General features: G+C 43.0%; 1 non-coding gene across 1 annotated transcript; it reads left to right on the top strand.

The window, feature by feature from the left end:
- The first annotated feature begins 2,140 nt into the window (after window positions 1-2,140).
- LOC119923641 lies at window positions 2,141-2,278 on the top strand. Its single transcript, XR_005448917.1, has one exon. It is a non-coding gene; the product is annotated as a small nucleolar RNA SNORA7 (small nucleolar RNA).
- Window positions 2,279-5,671: the final 3,393 nt, after the last annotated feature.

Genomic DNA, 5,671 nt, shown 5'->3' with positions numbered 1-5,671 from the left:
CTAATCCCGCTCTGCCATTTGTCTGCTGTGTGACCTTGGGCAAGCAGATAACGTCTCTGTGCCTCATCTGTAAAATGGGGATTAAGATTGTGAGCCCCACGTGGGACAACTTGATTCCCTTCTATTTATCCCAATGTTTAGAGCAGTGCTTGGCACATACTAAGTGCTTAACAAATAACATTATTATTATTATCTTTCATTAGGGGAAAGGCAGGCTGCCTTGCATGCTGTTTAAGGTGAGCACCATTAGCTCTGGGCCCAAGGTTTCAGTTCCTTGAGGATATGAGTAAATGGGATATTGTTCACCTGTTATATTGAGTTGAAATGCGGACCGCTCTCAGAAGGTAATTTAAGAGGCTGGAAAAATCCCACTGATGCTGCTTCATAGAGATTTTCCAGGTCAAACTGAAGAGCAGACACATGGGAGGATTTACCGATTAGGAAAATGAGGGGTTGAAGGCAATTATGAAGGTAAATAGGACATATACATGAATGCTAAGGAGGGTGTAAATTAGCAATCATTGTCTCCAATGCATAATTGCTCCACCTCCCTGATTTTGAAAGAGGTAATAAGAGATTAGAGTCTGGGAGGAGAAGAGTCAGAATATGCTAATGCTGCAGATGCTGATTGGAGTTTTTTACTGAGAGGTACAAACTCCTGGGGCTGGGAAAGGATGAATGGGGGGCAGGGTTAATTAACTGAATGCCTTTTGTTTGCCCCTCTTGGGAGAGTGCATTAGAAACAAAAGACAAAGTTTATCGTGCCCTTTTATTTTTCTGTTCCTTCTCCCCTCTTTGATTCCTTTTTTCCCCTTGTTTTCCTACTGCTCCCTTATTGCTATACTTAATTCCCTGTTTAGGGTTGCAAAAATGATACCAAGCAGTGTGACAATTACATGAGTAAATACAATATTTGTACTCATTCATCTTGACCTTGACCACTTAAGTTATAAATATTTTCAGGTTTGTCACCCCATTAGGGTGTAAACTCCTTGTGGATAGAGAACCTGCAACTTCCTTATTCTTTACTTCCTAAAGGCCTAGTACAGTGCATCACCATAAAAATAATGCTGCAACTACTGAGACTGAGGACAGAAAATGTGTGTTTTCCTTAGGCTGCTTAATATAGAGCTCTCCACTCAGTAGGTGCTCAGCAAATACCACTGTCTGATTGGCAAAGACCAACCTCACTGGACTGGAAAGGGAGACAGCATAACCTAATGACAATTGCATGGGACCATAATCAGGAGACCTAGGTTGTAAACTCAGCTCTGCCACTGGCTTGTAATGTTACTTTAGGAAAGTCTCATAACATCTCTACACCTCAGTTTCCACCTCTGTAAAATGGAAATGCAAATGCCTGCTCCCCCTATCTCTTGATTAATCAATCAAACAATGGTATTTAACAAAGAATTTGTGCAGAGCATGATAGGTTCTAAGGACCTTGTTTGACAGCACACAGTAAGCGATCAATAAATACGATTGAATGAATGAACTTGCGTGATCTGGTTATTCATTCATTCAATTGTATTTATTGAGCACTTACTGTGTGCAGAGTACTGTACTAAGCACTTGGGAAGTACAAGTTGGCAACATATACAGTCCCTACCCAACAAAGGGCTCACAGTCTAGAAGGGGGAGACAGACAACAAAACAAAACATGTAGGCAGGTGTAATCATCAGAATAAATAGAAATAAAGCTAGATGCACATCATTAACAAAATAAATAGAATAATAAATATGTACAAGTAAAATAAATAGAGTAGTAAATCTGTACAAACATATATACAGGTGCTGTGGGGAGGGGAAGGAGGTAGGGCAGGGGGGATCAGGAGGAGGAAAGGAAGAAGGGGGCTCAGTCTGGGAAGGCTTCCTTGTGGAGGTTGAGCTCTCAGGAGGGCTTCGAAGGGAAGAAGAGAGCTAGCTTGGTGGATGTGGGGAGGGAGGGCATTCCAGGCCAGGGGGAGGATGTGGGCCGGGGGCGACGGCGGGACAGGTGAGAACGAGGTACAGCGAGGAGGTTAGCGGCAGAGGAGCAGAGGGATTATCTTGTCTCTACCCCAGTTCTCAGCACCATGTTTGGAATAGAATAAGTGCTTAATAAATGCCATCATGTCTGATCTCAGGGTCCCAAAAGCAATACAGTACAGGATCGCACCTGGAGAGTTTCCAGTACTCTACCAGCCTCGACTATGAGAGGGAGAGTCAAGCAGAGGCATACCTATTCCATTCCTAGCTTGGCCAGTGGCTAGTGCGTGGAAGGCAATCTGCTGCAAGTCAAAACTCCCCTGGGCTGGGCAGCAGCGGCATGGGAGAGAGCCAGGGGCAGAGACTCATGTTTACTGAGTGGAAGGAGGCCACTTCCATATTTTTACTAAGAAAATTCCGTGGATACACTACTATCAATCAATCAATCAATCATATTTATTGAGCACTTACTATGTGCAGAGCACTGTACTAAGCGCTTGGGAAGCACAAATTGGCAACGTATAGAGACAGTCCCTACCCAACAGTGGGCTCACAGTCTAGAACTACTGCAGTTGGAGGTGGGGCGTTCCGAGGGCAATATGTCCCTGGGGTTGCTATGGGTCGGACATGAGTCGACGGCATAAGATAAGACTACATAAATATACCCAGCTGCCCTTCACTTTCAAAGCTGAAGCAGTGTTGCCTAGTGGATAGAGCACAGCTCTGGGAGTCAGAAGGACTGGGGTTCTAATCCCATGTGACCTTGAGCAAGTCACTTCATTTCTCTGTGTCTCAGTTAAGTTACCTCATCTGGAAAATGGGGATTAAGACTGTGAGCCTCAAGTGGGACATGGGCTGTGTCCAACCTGATTAGTTTGTATCTATCTCAGAGCTTAGTACTTTGCTCAGCACATAGTAAACACTTAACAAATGCCATTTAAAAAAAGGGTGGCAGTCTATCTGACAGAGAGAACTTGTCCCAGCGTGGCTGAAAACTTTGAGGCATGATAGCTACTTCTTTCTCAGTTGTCTGCATTTTGCTTATTGAAGCACACACCAATGCTGGGCATGACCTAGGAGGATAATAGATGTCAGCAAGATACCCAAGGAGCTGTTGGAGGGAAAACTGTAACAGTAGACAAATTCACTCATTCATTCAGTCAGTCAGTCATATTTATTGAGCTCTTACTTTGTGTAGAGGACTATACTAAGAGCTTGAGAGAGTACAACAATAAACAGACACATTCCCTGCCCACAATAAGCAATAAACCTGAAGGGCAGAAAAGGTAGTAATGATAATAATGGTATTTGTTAAGCACTTGCTATGTGTCCAGCATTTTTCTAAGCACTGGGGTAGATATAGACTAATCAGGTTGGACAAAGACTATGTCCCACCTGGAGCTCACAGTCTTAATCACCATTTTACAGATGAGGTAACTGAGGCACAGATAAGTCAAGTGATTTGCCCAAGTTCACACAGCAGACAAGTGCCGGAGTGGGAATTAGAGCCCGGGTCTTTTTGACTCCCAAGCCCATGCTCTATCCACTAGGCCTGCTGCTTCTATTAGTTAGAAGCACAGTCTTAAGCAATGAGAAATAGCAGTGGACTGTGAAGAAATCCTGATCCAGTCAATCTGTCAGTCAGTCAATCATATTTATTGAGCGCTTACTGCATGCAGAGCACTGTACTAAGCAGTTGGGAGAGCACACTATATAATAAACAGACACATTCCCTGCCCACAACGAGACCCAGCCTGACAGGCTGCAATTGGAAGAGAATTTGGCACTGTTGAACAAAGGCACTGTTAAAATTGGGATGTCAGTGGGGCTGATCTGGAAACAGAAATTGGCCCCAATGCCTAGCAAGAATCCAGTTAAGCCAGAGAAGTGACCAAAATAAGTGTTAAAGATGTCCTCAGTTTGAATGCAAAAAGAAATGCAAAAGAAGAACTGCATCTTGGAGAAAATATCCTCCTGGAAATTCCATGTCCCATGAGGAATTCTGCTTTCTGAAGCCTCACAGCCAAAAGGAGACAGACAAGGGAACCAAAGAAGCATCAAATTGACTTTGCAGTGTCTCAGCTTGACTTATTCATCACATGCCAACCCAGAAACTGTCATCAAGGGAGGAAAAGTCAGCCTTGCTCTTGAAAGATTGCTGCTTTGGCTAAACTGGTGTTAGATAAGGCTCGAACAACACCTGCATACCTTGTCAGACTTTAGTCATCACCCAAAACTGAATTGTCAATTTATGAGTTTTCAAAAACTCCCTTTTGCATTATTCATAAGGGATAAAAACATAATTATTTCATTTATAAAGAATTTCAGAGATACTCAGAAGTGACATCTAAATCCACTGCATGCCCCATGACATATATGGGTGAAGCCATGATAAAAATCTGAACTCTTGCCCTTTCCCACTTTCACCGATTGAAATCTCTACTGCACTTGTACAGCCTGTTTTTGTTTTGCTTCTTTTCTTTTCTGCAATTCTGCCATTTCGAAGTACCGGAATCCTAATCAAGGAAACCATTTGCAGGTGGTGACAGGATGCTCTCCCCCTAAACCCATTCCTCTACCTGACAACATCAACGTCCTCCCTCTTCCAGAAGCCCACAGTCCTGTAGGTTCTCACGCTCAAGGCTTCACTAATGTTCAACTCTCACGTTCAGCAGTCTCTTTGGTTGGACCCCATCCCACCCCATCCATGCCGAGTCCTTTCTAAAAATAATTATAATAATAATGGCATTTATTAAGTGCTTACTATGTGCAAAGCACTGTTCTAAGCACTGGGGAGTTTATAAGGTGATCAGCTTGTCCCATGTGGGGCTCACAGTTTTAATCCCCATTTTACAGATGAGGTAACTGAGGCCCAGAGAAGTTAAGTGACTTGCCCAAAGTCACACAGCTGACAAATGGCGGAGCTGGGATTTGAACCCATGACCTCTGACTCCAAAGCCCGTGCTCTTTCCACTGAGCCACGCTGCTTCCCTCTGAACTGCACTTCTAATCTGAACTGCACCTCTTAGTACAGTACCTGGAGCATAGAAAGCATTAACTAAATCTCATTTTAAAAAGATAAAAAAAACCCCTCACATTCCCAGAATTGACAGGTACTGGACAGCCTTCAGTAGATGCCAGGGATGAGAGGTGAGAGAAATGTCATTAGTGTATATGTCCATCCTATGTGCATCTCTGAGGGACTCCCAACTAGACTAAACCTGAAAGGTAAGACTCATAAACTGAGAGAACTTTATTTGAATCTCACATCTTGAAAGAATAACATAGAGTTTCAAATATTTCCCCAGTGTAAATTTTTTACAGTTTGTTCTTGAAAATTCAGTAAGTACTTGATTTCTAGATTGCTACTATAGAATAAGTAATAAAAAGCCAATCCTGGCCATTTTCTAGGTATGAATGACTGGCTATTATTCACCTCTAGACAGGGTGGGGGGCAGAGGTCATTATTAGTACTGAAAGGGCAAAGCGAGGTAGGTATTAAAAAGAATATATTCTACAGTGGCACGATCCAGTCAAGCTCTTGAGACTATGCCCCATCCATTGAAACAAGGAAATTCCTTGCTTCTCATACTTCTGAGCAAATCTGAAGAGTAAATAGCTGTTCTATTTACTTCAAATCTCCAAAGAGAGTCACTTCTTCCCAAATCAAAGCAGACAAATTAGGAAGCCTCTTAATTCTCCC

The sequence above is a fragment of the Tachyglossus aculeatus genome, chromosome 2, assembly GCF_015852505.1.
Source record: "Tachyglossus aculeatus isolate mTacAcu1 chromosome 2, mTacAcu1.pri, whole genome shotgun sequence".
Taxonomy (NCBI): Eukaryota; Metazoa; Chordata; class Mammalia; order Monotremata; family Tachyglossidae; genus Tachyglossus; species Tachyglossus aculeatus.
Note: the sequence above shows the minus strand (reverse complement) of the source record. Positions and strands in the feature narration are given on the sequence as shown.